Source organism: Coloeus monedula, assembly GCF_965178545.1.
Source record: "Coloeus monedula genome assembly, chromosome: Z".
In the NCBI taxonomy this organism is placed as follows: domain Eukaryota; kingdom Metazoa; phylum Chordata; class Aves; order Passeriformes; family Corvidae; genus Coloeus; species Coloeus monedula.
In genome coordinates, this window is record NC_138822.1 from 20165473 (window position 1) to 20185986 (window position 20514).

General features: G+C 39.3%; 1 protein-coding gene across 2 annotated transcripts in view; it reads left to right on the plus strand.

Annotated features, from left to right (window-relative positions):
• The window catches only part of OSTF1 (osteoclast stimulating factor 1), an 81812-nt gene that overhangs the window by 40031 nt on the left and 21267 nt on the right, over positions 1-20514 (plus strand). The window contains exon 12 of one of the 2 annotated variants that reach the window (XR_014227298.1): positions 10778-10979. The exons of the other annotated variant lie outside the window; for it this stretch is intronic. The gene's annotated coding sequence lies outside the window, so the exon portion shown is untranslated. The remainder of the gene's footprint in view (positions 1-10777; positions 10980-20514) is intronic. 2 annotated transcript variants of the gene reach the window in all.

The window sequence follows — 20514 nt, forward strand, 5'->3', positions numbered from 1 at the left end:
CTCTCCCTACGAACAGTTCCTACCTCTCCAACTGCAAGCCACTACATGCACTTTCATTGGGTTAAAATTGTCGTGCTGTATGAAGTCTGAAGTAGGATCCTTAAACTAAAAATGGAAGGACTAACCCATTAATCACAGTCTTTCCATCACAAGGTCTTCTCTCTTTTAAAGATTAGTCACATTAAGCTTTTCTGTGTGCATTCAATAAATGTTAAATATTAACTGTAACATTTCTTATGGATAAGGTTATAGCTAAATAGTCATAAGAAAAATCATGGTCAGGCATCAGTGCAAGAGGACTACTAGCTACTTTCAGATTCTGAAGTTTTATCAGAAATACATCTAAAAACAAAGAAAACCCAGGATTTGCCTTTAGCATTTATTTTGCTCTGAACTGTGCTGGCAAAAAGATAGAAAACTGTTCCTCAGACAAGTAAAATATCTGGTTGGTAATGTAGTCAGCTGCAATAGAGAAAGTTCTGATCTGAAGCCTTTGGCTGCTGGTGATGACAGATTCTATCCCAGGTCCGGAAAACCTCCTTAGGACAACACCAAATCTAGGAAGCATTTAAATTAAAATATCTGGATATATTGACTTTCTTACAAAATATTTTGTTAGAAGTTCTGGTTAGTGTCACGACCCATTGGTACATGATGTGATGTTTGATGTAAATTCTTGTCAGGCTGAACAGAAGCATCAGACACGTGTCAGAGAACTCTTGTGTTTTTATTGTATATTGTCATAACTCTGGCAGCCAGCTCACTATTTAGACCAAAAGGTGTTGGCTAACAAGCCCTGAAAGTCTTACAGTACATTTTCTCAGAAGCGGTGGCTCACAAGCCCTTAGTTTTGTACAGTACACTTCAATAAGTTCTCAGCTCCCTCAACAAACTTCTCAAAGGTGTTGGCTACCAAGCCACAACATGCAACCAAAGATGCTGGCTCACAATACACCACTTCTTAAAGGTGCTGGTTAACACCAGCTCCCCACTCTCACAACAGTCTGCAGTATCAAGTATGGGGAAAGACATGACAGCCATGCTCTGCCCAGACAAAGCAAGGAAGGGGAGAAATAAAGGTGAGAAAGAGAACCAAGAATGAGTCCGTAGTTATCACATTGATCCTGCTGTGTGGAGGGACCAGAGCTGGGGTAGACAAGGAGTGTGAAGGAGAAAGAAAGGAAAAAGAGAGCAAGGAGTCCTGATCTGCTTCATTTTGTGCATGCCCTGACCTGGTGCATGCCCCTTATGCAAACTACATTTTTTGTGCTGTTTTGTCCATGCATGCACAGCGAGCCCCTTGAGCCCTCCCCCAGGGAGCGAGTCAAGGAGGAGGATTAAGCCCAAGTCTCCGGGTGGAGCAGGAAGTTGGCTCAGAACAAGTGCTGCTCCACCTCTGCAGGACCCTGTCTTCAAATCAAGTATTTCCTGTTGTACAGTCAGAATCAAAATAGAGTTAATTTCTTCTCAGTAGATAGTACAGCTCTGTTTTTTGGATTCAGAATGGGAATAGTATTGATACCACACTGATGGTTTGGGTTTTGCTAGGTTGTGTTTATCCATATCAAGGACTGTTTTTTTGTGTCTCATGCTGTGCCAGTGAGTAGGTACAAAACAGGAAAACTGTAATGGAGCACAGGCAGGACTGGTGATCCAAACTGACCAAAGGGATATTCTACACCATACAATGTCATGCCCAGTACATAAACTGGGGGATTTACTTGGTGACGGGGCTGATCTGGGCTTGTGAACAGGGTCTGGCATGAATCAGGGAGTTACGAGGAATTATGTCGTGGATCACTTGATTGGTTTTTTCTTTCCCCTTTAATTATCATTGTTACTTATTATTATTATGTTTTACTTTGTTTTCAAATATTAAACTGTTCTTATCTCAACCTACAAATTTTTACTGTTTCTCCTCCCCATTCACTGGGGTGGGGAGTGAGAGAGGAAGGATGGAAAGAGTGGCTGCATGGTGCTCAATTGCCAGTTCAGCTTAAACAATGACAAGGAGGTAATTCCCTCAGTAGATTTTTCTAAGATTTGCTGAATTACTACAAATAGCCACTGACAGATGTAACTTCTATTACAGACCTCTTTGGCAACCTAGCCCTATTTTCCACTCAGCTGTGACAGCCGCCTTCTGTCTCTGTAGGTTCTAAGGAACTCCACCAGAGCAGAGACCTCACTTTGCATTGACCCTTTCACCCCTTACATCATTTGCTGGAAATGACCTCAAAGTTTCTTTGTAGAGATGGAGGAGGGGAAAAAGTGCCAGTCAAAATTGCATTGACTAGATGATAGTGCAGTACCTTAAAAGATCCTGTACAGACAAATCTTAACATTTGTGACTGACAACAAGATCCTACTGAAGCAGGCATTAGCACACAGACAAATGAGTCACACAAAACACTGTACATGAACCCCTTCAAATGTTGAGTAAAAGTGGGATGTCCTGCACTGAAATAATCCAAACTATTTTTAAAGTATAATCTTGCAGAAATCCAAACCCCTCATTTGTCCTTTTTATAGCCACTTGCTGTCTGCATAGCATCACATCAGCTGCAAGAAGGTAAAGTGCTATGCCCATTGTGCAACAACCATTTGTTTCAGGAAAAAACTCCAACCTGTTGATCCTCTTTGGATTCACTACAGTCATAAATTATGTTCCTGCCTGCTAAATTTGCATGTGAGGTTGATTATTTACCTAATGTTAGACAAAGTTGTGTTGGCCTTTCCTTGAAAGTCTCCTCATGTCATGTTTCTGTGGGAAATGTCACATCTGTTAGTGGTGACAGGTGAAGCAAATTTCTGTTGGTCAGGTAGCAACACCAAGGTCTTTTGTCATCCCCATCCCATGGGTGCCTGACTGAGCACAGGCTGTTCCATGCCACAATGACCCACAGAGGAGGAACAGCAGTGCAGCAAACCCTACCAACACACACTTCACTGCTCTGTAGTCTTTTGTTAGAGGTCCTTCAGTGATTGCTTAAAGGCAGGTTAACTTCAATAGGAGCTTGCCCGCCTTCCTTCCTTCCTTCCTTCCTTCCTTCCTTCCTTCCTTCCTTCCTTCCTTCCTTCCTTCCTTCCTTCCTTCCTTCCTTCCTTCCTTCCTTCCTTCCTTCCTTCCTTCCTTCCTTCCTTCCTTCCTTCCTTCCTTCCTCTCTCTTTCCCTCTCTCCTAACTTATTTCTGTAGGGAATACAACAGAGACAGCCAAACAAAGCTAGATGTCATTAGTTTCCTAAATTGGTGTCTTTTGTGATGAAGCAAATATGCTGTGTTCTGATGCAATGTTTGATTTCCACTCTGCCAATGAGTTGATTATGGTTAAGTCTGAAAAATTTATGAGCCACTTGAACTTGAAACCAGGCATTTAACTTCTGAAACAAACATAGTTTTTGACATGTTCGTTATTGTTTTTGCTGGGTACCTATGAGCTGCCATTCAGCCTCAGCTGTGGAAGGGGCAGCCCACAAACTCTGGAAGTGGTTCTGCTTACATAAGCAACAAGTTCTCTTAGCATACCAGGGCCAGGGTTTTAATTACGAGCCTGTAACTGAAGCTCTTGATGTTTCTCTGAGGAGCTGTTGTCAGGGGTGATTTGGAAGATGCTGTTTAGTCTGGAGTTTGAGCTACCAAAGGAAGTACATGCAGATTTTTCTTAAGACAGATAGAGAAGCTCCCACACTTCATGCCCACTAGAGGAGAAATGTGGTTATGGTCTATACTGTACACGTACATGCAAACCACTTTGCCTCAACAAACACAGCTTAGTACAGGACAAGGGAAATAAACAGAGCAATTACTGGACACTAGTTTGGCCTCTCTCCTTTCTGAAGAGAACCCATAAACTTTAATTACCAAGATATTTCTTCTGGCTCCATGTCCCTTCCAAAAAAGCCAAAACCCAAAAGTACCAAAAAGCACCTCAAAAGTACAAAAAAAACCACCAAAACCCCCCCAAAACCAACCAACCAAAAAAAACTACCCAGAAAAAACTCATTTCCTCCAAGGAAAGATAGTCATTAGGTGTAAGTTTCATACATCCTCCTATTCATTCCATATGTCTTCTCTCTCCTGCTGACCCAGAAAAGGGGACCCGTAACCTGTGATAAGATGAAAATTTAGTGGAGATGACCTGATGCAATTTTTGTTCACAGAAGAAAATGTAGAACAATGAGGAAACTCTTTCTCTAGTGGGTCCAGAAAGAATTTTAAATACAAGTAAGAAAGAGGAGAAAGGTGCAACATACATCAAAAGACTAATCCTACCTTAGGACCCAATATTAAATTGCAATTAACAATTTAAGAAGGTTATCTGTCTTATAGAGGACTGTATTAAAAATTAATATGAGGTTTATCATGCACATTTAGATTTCAACTTATGGTTGTAAAGCTAGAGCTGGAAAAATTAACTTAGAACCATCAATCTTGCTAAAAATCCATATGAAAATAAAAGTTATTAACGGAAAATTTTTAGATCAAGAAAAGATATCTTGTAATTTTTGATGGCTTATCATATCGCTGAAAAAATAAAATTATTTGCTACAACAGTCTCAGTAGCCCAGTATGGCAATTCTGTTAATGGCAAAGCATCCAAAATAATGGATCTAGCATCCGTGGTTTCAGCTAGCACCCTGTTATTCAATACTACCTCAAGTCATTGACAGGGGTGCAGGGAACAAATTCTCTCCCTTTCAAGGAGAAGGGCATTCCTTCCAGTGGAGCAAGCGTGGCAGAGGGAGCAGTGAGGCCACACTTGTCCCAAGCTGGAGGGAACAGTCTGGGTGACATGGCTGCAGTCACTCATGCCTGCAGTCGAGCTCTGCACTCTCTCTTTTGTACACTTTCATTACTAATATTGTTGCTGTTACTGTTCGTTTTCCTATCTCATTGCTGTTTCTAGTAAATTGTTCTAATCTCAGCCCATGAGCTTTGCCTTCTGTGCCTCCAATTCTCCTCTCCAATCTGCTGCAGAGTGGAGGGGAGAAAGGGAGGGGGGGAAGCAAGTGAGCAGCATGTGGTTTTGGAGTCTCAGTGGGGGAGGGCACTAAACTAAACCATTCCTAAACCACAACAATGGAGAGGAAGTTCTAGCCTGCAGTACCTCTAGGAATACTCAGAAAAGCAGAGGAATCACTTTCCAGCTTAATGTTGGAATTACCATCCAACACAAACCAGAAATACATCTACTGCTTGATCCAGAAATGCACTGCAAATCTAAGTTAAATAGCAACAGCAATAACTGTTTTCCCACCCAGTCACGTATAAAGCATAGCTCGTAAGTTCTCTGTAGCAAGATATACAATTCAACAGCAAAATACCATGAAAATTAGAGTGTCAAGGACTTTTTATATATGGCCTTGAATATAAGTCTGTTCAGGGAGAATTGTATCCCATGCTAACAAAATCCGGCTCATTGCTGAGGGGTCAACAGCATGACTCCAAAGATGCAGGAAGAACAAGTACCTGAAAGAGCCAGAAACCAAAGTAGAGACTGGTATTCCAAAGCTCACACACAAGACTGGCACAGAACCATCGAACTTCTGATACCAAAATTGGCCAGATAGAAAGTTTCTAACACAGTTTTGAGTACTAGAAATCAGGCATTCTTTATTGCAGTGCACTGGTCAGTCAGAGGATCCTTCCTCTAATTGAGTGTGCTGAGTGTTGGGTAAACAGACTTTGCCATACACACTGGTTACATATTCATTAACCATTCATTAACTATCCCAGCTTACTTAAATTATAAGTATTGCTTTATTTTACATAGTCACACCCCTTATCAGAAGTCCTTGTCTGATCTTTTGGTGTCTTCTTCAGTGGTCGTCAATGTCCAGTGTCCCAAAACTTTTTAATGGGTGTTCCTTGACCTGAGTTTTTGAGAAAGTATAAATTTCCTCCTCATTTCTCAGCTCAGCTGTAATCAGAGTTTCAGCCAGGGAAGATTCCTCTGGTCTCCCTCAGTCTCCATCGGTGATGGCCACATGAGTGGGGCTTTATGTTTCAGCTGCGGAAAATCCCTTTTCCAATGCCCATCTTTATTACAGCTTGCACATTGATTAATACCAAGTCTCCCAGGGGAATTTGAGGTAGGTTGTCCATGCCCTCATCCCCTTCTTTTCCCCAGGGGCACAATTCCTCTGAAAATTCCTTTCATAACTGCAACTACTTTTTGTTTAGTTATTTCTTGCTGGTTTTCTTTATTCTGATAAACTCCCCAAGCAACATCTAACAACTTCCCTAAATCATACTGGTCTTGTTCCTGAGCCTTTTGTATTTTCCTTCTAATATCATCTGGTTATTGCCCCACATATATAGGGGCTAATTGAATTTTTCCCTCCTCTTCTCCAGGATTGATATTAGTGTATTTTTGAGCCATTTCCTCCAGACGACTTAAAAATTTGGTAGGTGATTCCTTGCAATCCTGCTAAATTTCAAATAATTTTTACATATTGATAGCCTTTGGCATGTCATGTCTAATTTCATGTAGTATCCATTGTTGATATCTATTTAATGTCTCTCTAAACATGGACACGTTAGGGTCCCACTTGTGATCTGCAGTGGGAAAATTATGTCCAATGTACCCAGCAAATTACCTGTCATAATTTGCTCTTCCACAAACCTCCTACTGGTTTTAACAACTCTCTTTCTGTACCATCAAATAACATTTCTAACATGATATCTATATCCTTCCAGTCCAGATCCTGAGTTTTAATCATAGTTTCAAAAGCTTTTGCCATTTTGTCTGGGTCAGCTCAGTAGGTGCCAGCCATTAACTCCCAATTATTAAGGTCTGTTATTGAAAACATCACTTTTACTGTAATTAAACTGTCTGTACCTACTGCCTGACAGCGGCAGCTACTGTCACATACTTGTGTTTAGTTCTAGTTCTCCCTTCAACCAGACTAAAAACCCTCTGCTCCTTGATACATCCTTTCCATTTCCAGCTTCTACTCTGCTCCTTGATACACTGGTGTCTTGGGGTGGGGAAAGAAAAGGCTTCCTATGTGCTGAAAAAAAACGACAATCTGAGTAATTGTGGTGTTCTATTATGGATTATGTTATGTATTTACAGATTAATAGTATGGAGAGAGAGAAAAAATACTTACCTATTAATAATTTCTTTACTGTAGAAATGAGGAAAGAAAAAACATTGTTATTTTCACTAAAATTCAGCATGCACCAAAGTTCAAAAATAGAGCATACTTCTTCAATGCTGGAAGTGAAGAGAAATTGATGATTTTAGAATACTGCTGTATGCAGCAAGGAACCAGGCTAGGTAACATATTTTCCTGACATAAAGAAACACACCTGAAGACAGCTAACAGGACTGTTATGAGACCATTTTGAAACAAGATCACGATGAACAAGACAGGAAACATTTAAATACCCTTTCACTGCAAAGGAGACATCTTCACTGTTCTGCAGCATGTAAGCTTCATTTCTCTTTAACTGATGGGACTTTTGTCTTCATCTCTACCTTGAAAATTGTTGTTGTTCTATGAATGTAATTACCAAATGCCTGGGGGAAAAAAAAGTAATTTTTAAGAATATTTGGAACAGAAAGACCAAGTCATCTTGGAGTACTTGAAACTCAAAAGTCTAACTTTTTCACATCATGTTCCCATGATTGTAGATGGAAAAAACTATTATGCAAGCTTTGTCATCATGGTACATATTAAATATCCAAAGACAGATTTAAGTAAAAGATGAGTACATGCATGTACTCTGATGGCATTTACCATCAGAACATTTTTACCTGAAAGGCCATTTTCTTTGATTATACTGCATGAAGATCTGGATATTATACTCATAGTGCTTAAATTCAAATGTTTGTTCTTTTATGACTACCTCATGCTAAATCTGTGTTATGGGTGGTTTTTCCCACCAGTGAAAACTTGTTGACCAAGAGCATACTTTAGGAGTGTAAGCAACACTGAAATAGAATATGTTTTTATGGGAACACAGAATAAATCCATAGAAGTCAATATTTGGTTCCAGAATTCCAGCAGAGTAAACCAAAGCAGTTTACTCCAGAGTCCAACACCCCTTTTTCTTTTAACAGTGGGGTTATCCACAAGGATCTGATGCAGATTAGAAGAGGATTAAGACACTCACGACAGTAGACCACACAATGCACAAAGACATCATTGCAGGCATTTTAAATTGATGAAAGTAGATATCAGTTTGGACATAATCATTATTCCTGTAGTGGTTTGGTCTAAAATACTCATTACTGTTTACCTTCTGTGAGATAAGAATTAGGAGAAATGCAAAGCAGGCTCCAAACTTGAAAGAATATAAAGAAGTTTATTAACAGACCTAAAAGAGGGAAAAGAAAAAAAAATAAAATACCACACCTTTAGAACACTTCTCCTTCCCCCCACCTTTCTCCCTTCTCCCACTGAAAATGTTAAAAGACAACCCTTGAGATGTTCAGTCTGTTTACCACTTCCATAACCTTGTTCAGACCATTTAGGAAGAGGAGTCTCTCTTGCTCATGCTATGAGAACATTGTCACAACGGGACAGCCGCCCGGGTTGGTTCTCTGCTCGCACGTGAGTCCCTTCCCCCCGACTTGCAGCTTTTCCCACAACTGCTTTCAAGGGTCCACTCTTGAAGGTTTTTGGGGTACAATTTTAAGGTTGAGCCATTCAGAAACAAAAGTTCTCTTCACCCATCTCTGGGAGCATTTCATCTCTAAGGACAGAGGCCCTTCTCCTTCCCTGGGAGCAAAGGGTCCTTCTCATCTTCATTTCTAGGATTACCTCTGGGAGCATCTCTAGGAACAGAGGTCTTCCCCTTTCCATGTGGAGTAAGAGTCCTCATGGCTTTCATCTCTCCCTGTCCAAACCTCTCATGACATTACAGCTGCGTCAGCATCTGCCTATCTCAGCGCAGGTGCTTTTGCTCACAAGTACAAGTTGAACGCTCCACCCCCCCATGCCTTCAGAAATTACAACAGGATACTCTGATATATCATAGCTTCACAACAGAATTTCAGCTTTAAGCATCTCCTCTTTCTCCTCCCTCAGGTTTTCAGCTCTTCACAGCACTAAAAGGGTTAATCTCACCTCGGCCTTGCAGCTGGAATGTGGCTTATTGCAGTGGAGGGGAGGAGGGGAGCCGAGCCGCTCCTGCTGCCCACAGCAGGGCTGGGGGGGTTCCACGGCTGGAACAGGTCCATGGCTCCAGGATGGCCGTGGCCCGGCCTGGCCTGGCCCGAGCAGGGCCTGGGCTGGGCCCGCTGGCCCCCACACGGGGCCCGCAGCCACCTGTGCCAGCGCCGGAAACGAGAGAGAGACTCTGCCTCGGGGTTTGTCTATTCTTAAGTGTGGATCACAGAGGTGGTCACAATTTTAATTGGCTTAAAAAATTGCCTATATTCAAACTGGCCAGCTGATAGGTTCTGTCAGGTCATGGGGAAAACTGTAAGCACTCCTTTGCGAGAGCATCACTTCCGAGACTATGCTTTGTTAAGCCATGACACTAGCTAATAACTTCTTCCTCAGACTTCAAAGCTTTTTGTTGCTGTCCATGAACTTTGATTCTAATTTAACCTTCGGGCCAGTGCTTCGTCTCAGTTTATCAGAGACATCAGTCTTCATAACTGCATTTTGTTAAGAAGATATTTTTTCCTGCAAAGTCAGGGTTTTCCAGCCTGCATCTCCCCAACAGTATTGAATATTTTTCCCTTACTATCAGCTGAGAAAAGTTAGTATTTTTCTTCTCTGAGGGATCTTATTTACTGATAAGGTGCTTTTGATTAGAGCAAAAGACAGAACTGCACTGATAAACATAGAGATAATTGAAAATTCAGCACTTTCCTTTCCCCTTTAATGCACAGAATCTTCAGTTTAAACTTTTTCCTCCTTGTTTATCCTCTCCATAAGCCGGTGTGGTGTACTCACAGGCTTCACTACCATGAAAAATTTAATGTAAGAAATTTTAAGTGCATTTTCTTTGCATCTCCTTGCCCTCATGTTACCTTTAAAATTCGGTGAAATAAGACATATTTCCTGGAATGGCAAACAGTTCTCCCTGCAAAAGAAAGTTATTGTTTTGTTTTAAACATTATTAACATCTTTATCTTTCTTTAACTGAGGGACAGAGTGTCATTTTCTGTGCAAATAATATGTTTGTTTGCATCAATAATTCAGGACTGACTTTGAGTTGACCCTATATTGTATCCCTCAATGGAGATCTATGAAGGGATATTCATAATATCTGTGGACATCTTGCATTACACCAGTGGGATTTTTCATCATCAGTAGATGAATACCAGAAATGTGGACAGAATAAAACATGGCAGGTGTATGCAAAAGACAGGTTGAGCCTGATTTATTTAGCAGTCTTTTATTTATTATAGTCATCCTTGGTCTTTCTCTTGGGTATGAGGAATGGAATTATTTCCTGTAATTGTAAAACTAAACTGGAAAAAGGAGGGCACAAAATAAAATAATGAAGAGCATGACTCTTCCTTTTATCACTATGATAAAGAAGAGATTTTTTTCCCCCTTTGCATTCACTGAAATCAAGGGGGATTGTGAAGAATTGGTAGAGATAACATCTGGTTGGAAAATCAGAGGAGAGCAAAGGAGGAGAAAAGGTACAACCAATAGTTTAATAAATCTGCCATTTATTTTAAAATATTAGATTTTTGCATTTAGGCACAAAACTTTTAAAATTTGAGTCCTCCAAAAGGAATTATTAGGGCAAAATTTTAGCAGTGGCAGCCCTAACAATGAATGGGATTATACTTGTCTTCTCAGAGTCCAGACCAGAGATCACCATGCACACCCAGATAAGAAAATACTCTCGTGTAAAATCCATTCCTGGTCTGTAAGAGAGGGGAAATACCTGTGCCTTCCCAGACCACTTCTTCCCTGTCGGTCTTCAAGTAACTGACATTTTACTTCAAGAACTGGACTAGTATATGGGACAGGGTTTCCAAAGCCACCTTTTGCCTGAACGGTAAGTACTGAGTATGCAGTGCTATATGCTGCTACCATTACTCTGTTTTGTTCCTCCTGGATACCTTTTCTCTAACCTATATAATCTATTATTCCCTTTTTCTTCTGCTGAAGTACTGCAGGGTTTATTGAGCAGATGATTTTCAGAAAGTTAATCACCTGAGGTGATGTTTAGCCTGATTCATCTTAATTTAAGCTGATAGTGAAGTCCTGCCCAGCAGCAAATCATTTTCTCAACAGCTGAAACCCCCAATTATTATGACTAAGTTTAGTATGTTTTCTTGGCCTAGACAAGTATAAAAGACTCTGCTACATTAAGTTTCTCATGGTATCATTGATCAACCAGAAAAATAGAAAGTAATTGAAATAAGAAAGAACTCAATGGGACATTTCATTATCTTGATAAGGAAGATTACAGTACTGGTCCATTGCTTATTTTGAAAAGAGTCATCTGGAGTTCAGTTATAACTATCCAAGCATGTTTTAAAATAGAAGTTATCTGGTATTAATAGAATCATGAGAGGCTAAATGAATAAACCCAACCCTTTAGACGCTTAGTTTAAAACTGGAGAGAAATGCTGTGCAGATACAAGCCAAATTCAAGACATTTTCCAGACTGAAAAGGAGTATGAAATGACAGCCACTCTTAGCAGTGCAGAGTCACCATTACAATTGGGTTAAACTGAAAACCAGCCCCAAGGTGCAGTGAAACAATGTAGAAGTCCAAACATGCATTTCTCCAAGTTATATTATGAAGGCCTCACATTCATTCACTATTAAAGAGATACACTGTTTGGGCAGAGATTTGTCTGGGTTTTCTTTCCCTTTTCTTGCTTAGTTATTTCTTTTGGAAAATATCCTCTCAGCAGACACATTTAGAAGGCAACATACTTCTCAAAATCACACCACTTGTGTGTGGTGCTTTCACAGAAGAGAGTCACCAAGTGAGTCCTGTTAGCTCCATCTCTTGGGAATCAGGGGACAACTCATGAATGTCTCATGAGAAGGGCAGGTCTGACTTCTGTGGCTTTGGGAGGAGAGCAAAGTCTCTATTGTGGTGGCCAACAGCTGGCCTGAAGGCCTCACAACAATAATTAATACCCATTTTATAACTGGAAGGTAACTAATTACATAAGTACCTTGATTATATAACCTTGACCAGTGTGGGCTGTTGGGGAGAAGGCCTAGGCCGCTGAGGAAGTGAGCAGCCATTGGCTGATTGGCCAGGTGGCAACTGGTTCGGCCAGCAGGGATAGACCACGCAGACCTTCAGATCTACATAAGGAGAAGAAGACTCAATAAAAGTTGGCTGCTGTGCATGAGCCCAGTGTGTCTTGTAGCTTGTCTGTCTCCGAAAGTGCGACTCTGCCTAATATTGTTAGGGAGCACACATGATCTTAGGTTGACCTGATGCATTGGTATGAATCACTGACTGACAGGCACAGGCAAGGAGTCAGAAACCGGAGCCAAAAATCTCGTGAGATATTGGTAAGATGCAAAAAGTGGAGAAAAGCAATAGTATTTTGTTCTCTGCTGAAAACCATAAAATTTTCAAGTAAAACACACTTGAAGAAGCATAGCTTTAAAAGAAGACTAGATGCAGAAGATACAGACACATTTTTCTATATATTATTATACAGTATATAAAATCCTGGCAATACGGCAATCATGTATATTATTATATATACTATTTTCCTGTATCTTATCTCCTGAGAATCATTTGGCTAACTGGCTCTCCTGAGCTACATTTAGCCAATTATTCTCTCACTGCTTACTGATGTTTAATTCCCAGCACTTCCAATTTATTTTTCAATAAAACTTTTGTAAACTAGTCATGATAATAAACTTCATCTTTTCCTTTTGTTTAGGAGAAACAGTACCCTAAGGAGTAGACTGAGGATTATGAAGTTGTTAACAGTTAATAAAAAAGTCTCCTAGAAATTATGTTCCAAAAATACTTTCAACTAATGTCAAAGCAGTTAAAAATACTATCTTTCGTTCACAAACTTCTGCTTTGGTGATGCAAGAGAAACCAATGAGGTTCATGTCTGCGATACTCTTCCTGAGCTCACAGCGCAAAAGCAGGAGCTTTGTGAAAAGCTTTCTCAAAAGAAACAAATAAAGGAAAGATTCCCTTCTGAATGCGTTAGATGATTCTCTGTTTGAACACAGACACTACTGTACTATTAGCCAAAAGAAGGCCCACTTTGGGAAGTGGGGGTGATGAGAAGGAATAAAAGAGAGAAATCAATAAAATGGAATCTAGAATTCTGTGTAGATTAATGTTGTATGAGAACTCATTTTAGAATGGGCTCAGTGTATGCTAAACAAATATTAGTCACAGAAAAAAAGAATTCCTAAATACAGTCTGCCATGTTGCAAGCCAAACCTGATTTTGCTGACAAATGTCTCCAAGTCTCAGGTTATTATTTAAATTACGGGTGATACAGTGAAGACTCTGTTCAGCCTTTAACTAGTGAAGTGATTGTAAATGCTGCTATAACTTATGCATTGGTACTGATGCTAACTAAGTAATAGAGATTTTCTTCAGATTTCTGTAGTATAATCAGTTCTCTTGTGTTCAATAAATGCCACAGCTACATTGTTTGGTGTTAATTTGTCCCTACAGTGGGAAATGGTGATTATTGCCAAATGTAATCATAATTCACAGCCAATTTTGATTATTACAGTCAGGTTCAGTGTGCAGAGAAATTACTTACTCCATAATAACTTTTGAAAGTTGCAACCAGGCTTTTAAAAATTATGACTGTTCCACCTCTGCTGCAATACATGTGCTTCCTGTTCTTGAGCTGCAAGTGATCCAGAGGTAATATTAGGTACTTAACTTGCTATTCCAAAAAGAATTGAATGTGACTTGGTTTTCTTGCATTTTTCAGGTATAGGAAATCAGATTAAGGTACACTGTTGTGATAACAAACACAGGACAAGCTCCCATTTGTGGTAGAGGCTCACATGGAGTCAGTGTTGTCTGGATTTTCCCAAAGCAGAACACTTCTAGAGGAGAAGTACACAGGTGCTTTCCTCCCTTTCTCTGCTCATTGCTGATGCCAGGCAGACAGTTCTCATGGCCAGGCTTAGTGTTGAGGCTATATTGGCCATTGTAAATGGCCTAGGAGATGTTTTTCATTTTTAGAATGAATATATGTAGGCATTCAAATTATCTTCTGGAATCCTATTAAAAATGCCCACAGTCCACTCCCTTTTCATAAAATAATCTTCTTTGATTTAGAATGAACTCAGAACTGCAAGTCATGGATGTTGTCTGGGTCATTAATATAAACAGCTTCACTTTTCAACAGGTTTCTGTCATAACAGCCACCCTAGGTACTAAATAATTGAGTCCCAGGTCATATCCTATTTCCTGCAGCACTATTTGTACTTTACTGTAGATGAAACAATGGTCACTCCTGACTGAGCAGACCTCTTGGTTAAGCACCCTCAGATTTCTTTGCAAGCATGTGCTCTTTCCTGTGCAGACCCACAGGTGGGATTTTCATCTCCATGAACCCACAATTGCTCATTCTCATCCACTTTACAGAAAACTAACCTATCACAACATTTTTTCCAAATATTTGACTTTAAAAAGAAAGCAAAAAAGCCCAAGAGCACTCATGTTTGGTAAGTAAATGGTAGATCAGGTTTTTTTATTACAGTTTCCATGTACTAGCAAGACAAATCTGTTGATATTAAACTTTGGAAACCCTATCAAGAACTTTGTCAAGAAAAGAGCTAGAAGGTTCACAGTGAAAGTACAGGTTCTAGTGAGGTAAAGACCAGGGAGTAGAGCTATGTGTTCACATAAATGCATTACATTAATCCAGCCTCACATTCTCTGAATCATTACAGTAGCCACCAGCTGGGACTTGCAGTATGTTCTAGACAGCCACACTCTGTGTATATTCATCTTTGCATAAGCACAGCTATTTGACAGGCCTTTAGCATTTCTGCTGTGTTTTATCACATGGCTTTAATTCAGCTTGCCAACACTTTCACTGCTCAAATTTGTAAAATTTTTCCCCAGTATAATTCTAACCACAGAACAGGGGGTTCTACTCCCTCTGGGTGTTTGCAAATAAAATCAGCTCATGGCAGATATCTCTGCAGGTGATGGACAGCAGTGATCCAGGAAGACTATAGTTTTATGGCATAATTCCCTGCCATGTGGAGATATTTCCTTCCCCCACATAGAATTAACCAATGCATTTAACAAAATATAGATACACGTGGAAGATAAACTATAATTCAATTAGTGGGTTTGCCAAATGTCGTAATTCACAACAATAATAGAAGAATGAAAATGTATTTGCAATAAAATTTTATTACATCAAATGGTATTAGTGATTTTCCAAAAATGTCTCAAAAATACCTTATTTAGCATTGCTGAGGACAAATTTTAATTTAAAAGACACAGTAGAATACAGCTTCCTAAAGATACTTGATATTTCAATGTATAATTTTTTTTTTCAGAGAGAAACAATTGAAAGAGACTCATTAAGTTCAGTGCAGTGTCCTCTGCTGTGTAGTCTTTATAAGAATAAAGGCAGCAGTCCAGCTGAGGGACATGTCTGATGAAGTCATCCTTTGGCCTTCTCTTTGGTTTTCCCCTCTTAAATATTTGAGTTTGCCTGTCAACTAATTCTTCTACATAAGTGGAAATAGGTACCTCAAGTACCATCTGGGACACCTCTGAGTTTCACCATCAGTAGAAATCTGCCCCAAAACCATTTACTGACTGATAGGAAAAGGTTTCTAGATACTGTTCAGAAAGACAGTATTTAAAGTGACCGATACTTGATAAAAGCAACAGGAAAGACCCACTTTAAGTAAAGTCAATGAAGAAGGAAACACTGAAAATATCACAGAGCAAAATTATGTGTTAGAGAACAACCAGACTTTTTTTCTGAAAGAAGCTGTCAGCATTTGATTTGGTTTGGTTTGGTTCATTTTGGATGGTTTGTTTGTTGGGGGTTTTTGGTCATTATTTTAGTTTTAAACTTATTTGAATCTGCTGATGTAAATGGAATAACAGCATAAGATTTTTCCAGAAAGCCTTACAAAGTGAATTGACCTTGTTCACTTACAGTCATGTGGTGTCAAATCCAGTAACTGCATGTACTGTGATGGAAGTTGCACATATGGTATGTGCAGATTAAACCACTTTACCACTTATTTAGATTTTTTTTTTTTTTTTTTGGATACAGGAATGAACTAGGTTTGCAAAACAAGAAATTCACTGTATGGGAAGAGGGGTTGCAGCTAAAAAAGTATTCATGAGAACCTTGTAAAATGACACTGTCTACAGAACTAGAAAATTGTTCTTAGTTGTTTTTAATTTTGCATGCAATACACATATTTATGCTGGAAAAATGATGAATTTTTCTGAACAGAGAGACTCAAGGTGTTTTGTGCTCTATCATCTTTCACTAGATTTAGGCAGTTTCTGTCTTCTTTTTGAACTGGGCCAGGTGAATTTATTTGAATTGCTTCTTCCCATATTAGCCAAAACATTAGTGTCTGATGTCTTCTGAAAACAGAAGTGTGTTGCTCAGGGAAATATATGTAAAATTATGAATGAGAAACATCATAGTAGCACTCAGGAGAAGATAGTGGAGGTGAATGAAAATCCTGACAATGGCCATTCCCCTTACAAGTCTCTGCTAGTGCAAGAAAAGCAGATAAAGCAAGGGTTTCATGTCTCAATACCATGACTTCTTTCAGTAAAGACCACTCCCATCCATCAGTGTTGAATGGGGTCACATTACTGCAAGTAATTTAGTGATCCTTCCAGTGAAGAGAGAGTGACTATACTGGGGTGCTGCAGGAGAAGGTCAGTGCTGAAGCCTTTGCAGATCCAGTTTCACCACAAAACCCACATGTGTTCTGGAGAAGTGGAATTCAGAATTGCAGGATATCTTGCCTGGAGTTCTTATTAAACAGATCACATGCATTAGCCATCAAGGCCTTGTTTTGGAGAGAAAGAAATCCCTTGGTGAGAAAGGAAGTGAGGGTCAGTAATAAAATCTACCTCTAAAAATAACATCAGCTTTACAATAGTGCTTTTGCTTTTACACAGTTTATACAGGCAAATTACTTGGCAGAGTTATTTGACAGCAGAGAAGCAGCCTTAGTTTGCTATTTTTGAGCCACTTATTCATCACAAGAGCTTTATTGAAAAATATAATTTCCATTCTTCTGCACACAAATCAAAAAGCTGGTCTCTGAAGATAACAGTGTCATTCATTTTTGAAGCTGGCAGCACTGACTTGAGAAGTTATGCATTATCTCTTTTTTTAGAGCAGACTTCCATTTTATTCACTGGAAATAATGAAATATTAAATGTTGTATTAAAAAATTAAGTGTTTTGAAGGGAAGAGAAAGAAGATCATCCAATCTAACTCAAGATCACCACAGGGAGCTCTTCTGGTGCTGTGGAGAAGCCCAAGAGAGTGCTGTTAGCGCATATCCACAGGCTACCCCTCCTATTCAGACTCAACCCTAAAGAAAACAGTGTTTCTAGGGAGATAACTTTTATGCCCTATGAGCAGTGTGCAACAAACTACCAACACAGCAGTTCCTGGCTTGTTAGCATGTTACACACAACAGCCGTTCCCTCAGCCCTGTTCCACATTCAGAATAGATGCACCTCACATTTCCCCAGAAATCATCACTGGCCAGTTTCAGCTGGCTTGGCTCTGAGGTATAGCTCTTTCCTTTGCTGGCATAGCTCTGAGGCAGGAGAGCAGAAAACTTACCCCTTGATTTGGATGTTCTTGCCGGTTTGTTGAACACCGCTGTCTCTGCATGGCACAACATTGCTTTCTACAGAAATGACACGAGTTTTCCAACAAGATTAGGTTTTTAACGAGGTTTCTTTTTTTTTTTCCCCTCATCATTTTGATGTTAAGGCTTAAATTTGACTCCGGAAACTAGATAATAGTAATAATTATGGACTCCAATGATCAGGGAAATACTAAAAAGACAGTTACAGCGATTTGAACAACTAGTACATTTATGCATTTCATTACCTTCAGGTGTACTAACACAACACCTCCATCAATACTTCAGACAAAGAGCACAGGAAACTCCAATTTTCTCTTTCTCCCCCCAGCAAGTCAGGGTAACAAAAACACCTTGTTCAAATTCAATATAAAGAAAAAGCAAACTCAAAAAACCCCAGTGAAAGGTCTTGCTCCTTATCAGCAAGGAAAAAAGGTTTGATTCTACAAACTAGCTTCAAGTTTTTCTAACCTGAGGTACAGAAAACAAAATTTAAGATCCAATACTTTGACTGCCTTAACTGCAAACTACTGACTAATTTGAGGAGGACAAAGAGTCATTCCCAGCTGCCTGTTTAAAGGGACCAAAGTCTTATCCCAGCAATTCTTCTGGATAGCACATGGGTGTTACAGAGACAGATGATGAGGGGATAGTGAGACTGTGGGTGTCTCCCCTCCCAACTGCAGGACGGCAGCCCTGCCTCTGCAAGTCTGCATGAAGGCAGGGACCCGTCCATGCCACAGCTGCTTGCAGAGCTCAGTCTTCCAGGCTCCATCACACTAGTTTACTGAATAAAGGCTCAGATTCATCTCTCTCACAACATCCATACTGGAAATACCAGACAGCAAGGCACAGATATTAATAGAAAAAAAGTCTACACACTTGGATCTCAAGCTCTGAGATCTTACAGGTTTGTAAGCACAATCAGAGACAGAGAGGAAAGATTTGATTTACTAAAGCCTGGAAAATAGTGAGATGCTTTTCTGCTGCAAAAATATAAATGCATGAAAGCATTGAGGCAACAGAAATTGCCTGAGCTTTGAAAGAATCATTAGAAAACTATGAGGCATATTGCTAACAGAATTTTTGCCACTACCTTTCCCATTACAATGTTATCTCTGCTTCTAGAGATTTGTGATCTCTCTTTAGGCTCTCCATTGTAAGTGGCATTTAATGCCTGTAACCTGCAAATAAAAATCTACATAGTAAGGCAAATTTCAAGGTTTATTTCTAAATGAGCTTTTCACATGTCCACATTTGGCTTCACAAAAATAATTTTTTCAAAGTTTGAAGTGCATTCTGATATGAATGTTAAATAATTGATATCAAAATGTCCATTTGGTATTAAAAAATCTCCAGTTTGTCATATAAATCATCATGTATATTTCTTATTCAACTGGATGAGCAGACCTTATACAGTTATTGGGGGGTTTGATAACTACTTTCACAAATTCATGGAATATTTTGAGGTGGAAGGGACCCACAAGGATCATTGAGTCCAGCTTCTAAGTGAATGGCCCGTACAGGGATTGATCTCAGAACCTTGATGCTCCAAACAACTGAGCTTATCTCAGGGATGGGATCTGAGCCAAAATCTTATTTATTATTATTGATAGAGTAGCAACTGAATGATCAATTTGTTGCATTCTGTTTTTCCAAGAACACTTTGACTATTAAAAAATTAATTGCCCTGGTGTCTGCAGAAAACTAACATTTTTGTTCAAGGTTGTATCTTTTATACCATTAAAGACAGAACAAATCCATTGAGTTTTTGCCCAGCTTAGGTTTAAAGCAGGATGTTTTAAGTTGGTTGCAGATAACACGTTTATGTGAAGAGGTGAAATTGTACTGCAATGAGACTTCTTCCCTTCCCAAATTCATGGCAGAATGAGAGTACAGCTACTGCACTGGGTCTGATGAGAAGACCCAGACTAGCAAGTGAAAGCTGGTGACAGCCCAGCACAGGGCTGTTCAGAGCATGGTTTAACATAAGTGGTACCATGTCCATGAAATGAAACCTTTAAAAGAGGACACTGGAACCAGTGGGACAACATCCTCCCATGCTAACTCAGGCTGCAATCCTGTGAAGAATTGCTTGTTCCCTAGACCCCCTCAGGAACTTAGATGACTGAGCAAATTATTCCATTTACCTATAATGGAAGTATAATTCTAAAACTAAATAATGTTAACAGCAAAATTATATCTTCAAAGAAAATAAATTAACTGATTGACCTGTCTAACTGACCTATTTCCCCCAGCTGGTAACTATATAATTTTCCTAACTTATTTTTAATTAGTTGTTTAAATTAATTGTTGTAAGCAGTGCCCACTTTTAGCCAGCACTAGTTAAGTTTTTTCAGAGACTCTCATTGTCACTTATAACACTTATAACTTAAAACACCAAAACTGTAATTTTGCTAAAACTAAACCTGGCAAGCTTCAATAAACAGAGCCAAAGGGAGTTGAAGATTGAACATCTGGGATCTTAAATTTATGGCCCTTCAAAGATGTTGGAGTAACCAGAAGTTACAGAGGGGATTAAGGCCTGGAAAGTTGGAGACTCCCTGTCTGACAAAGATGATAAAGACTAAAGAATGTGGACCAAATTAGCATGAAGAGTGAGAAATTAATAACAAATAGAGGATAAAATACTAGTTAATGAAAAGAATTATGCAAATTAGAACCAGTGAACATACATTTCTTTGTTTGCTAAAAATGTATAAATAAGTGAAAAATTT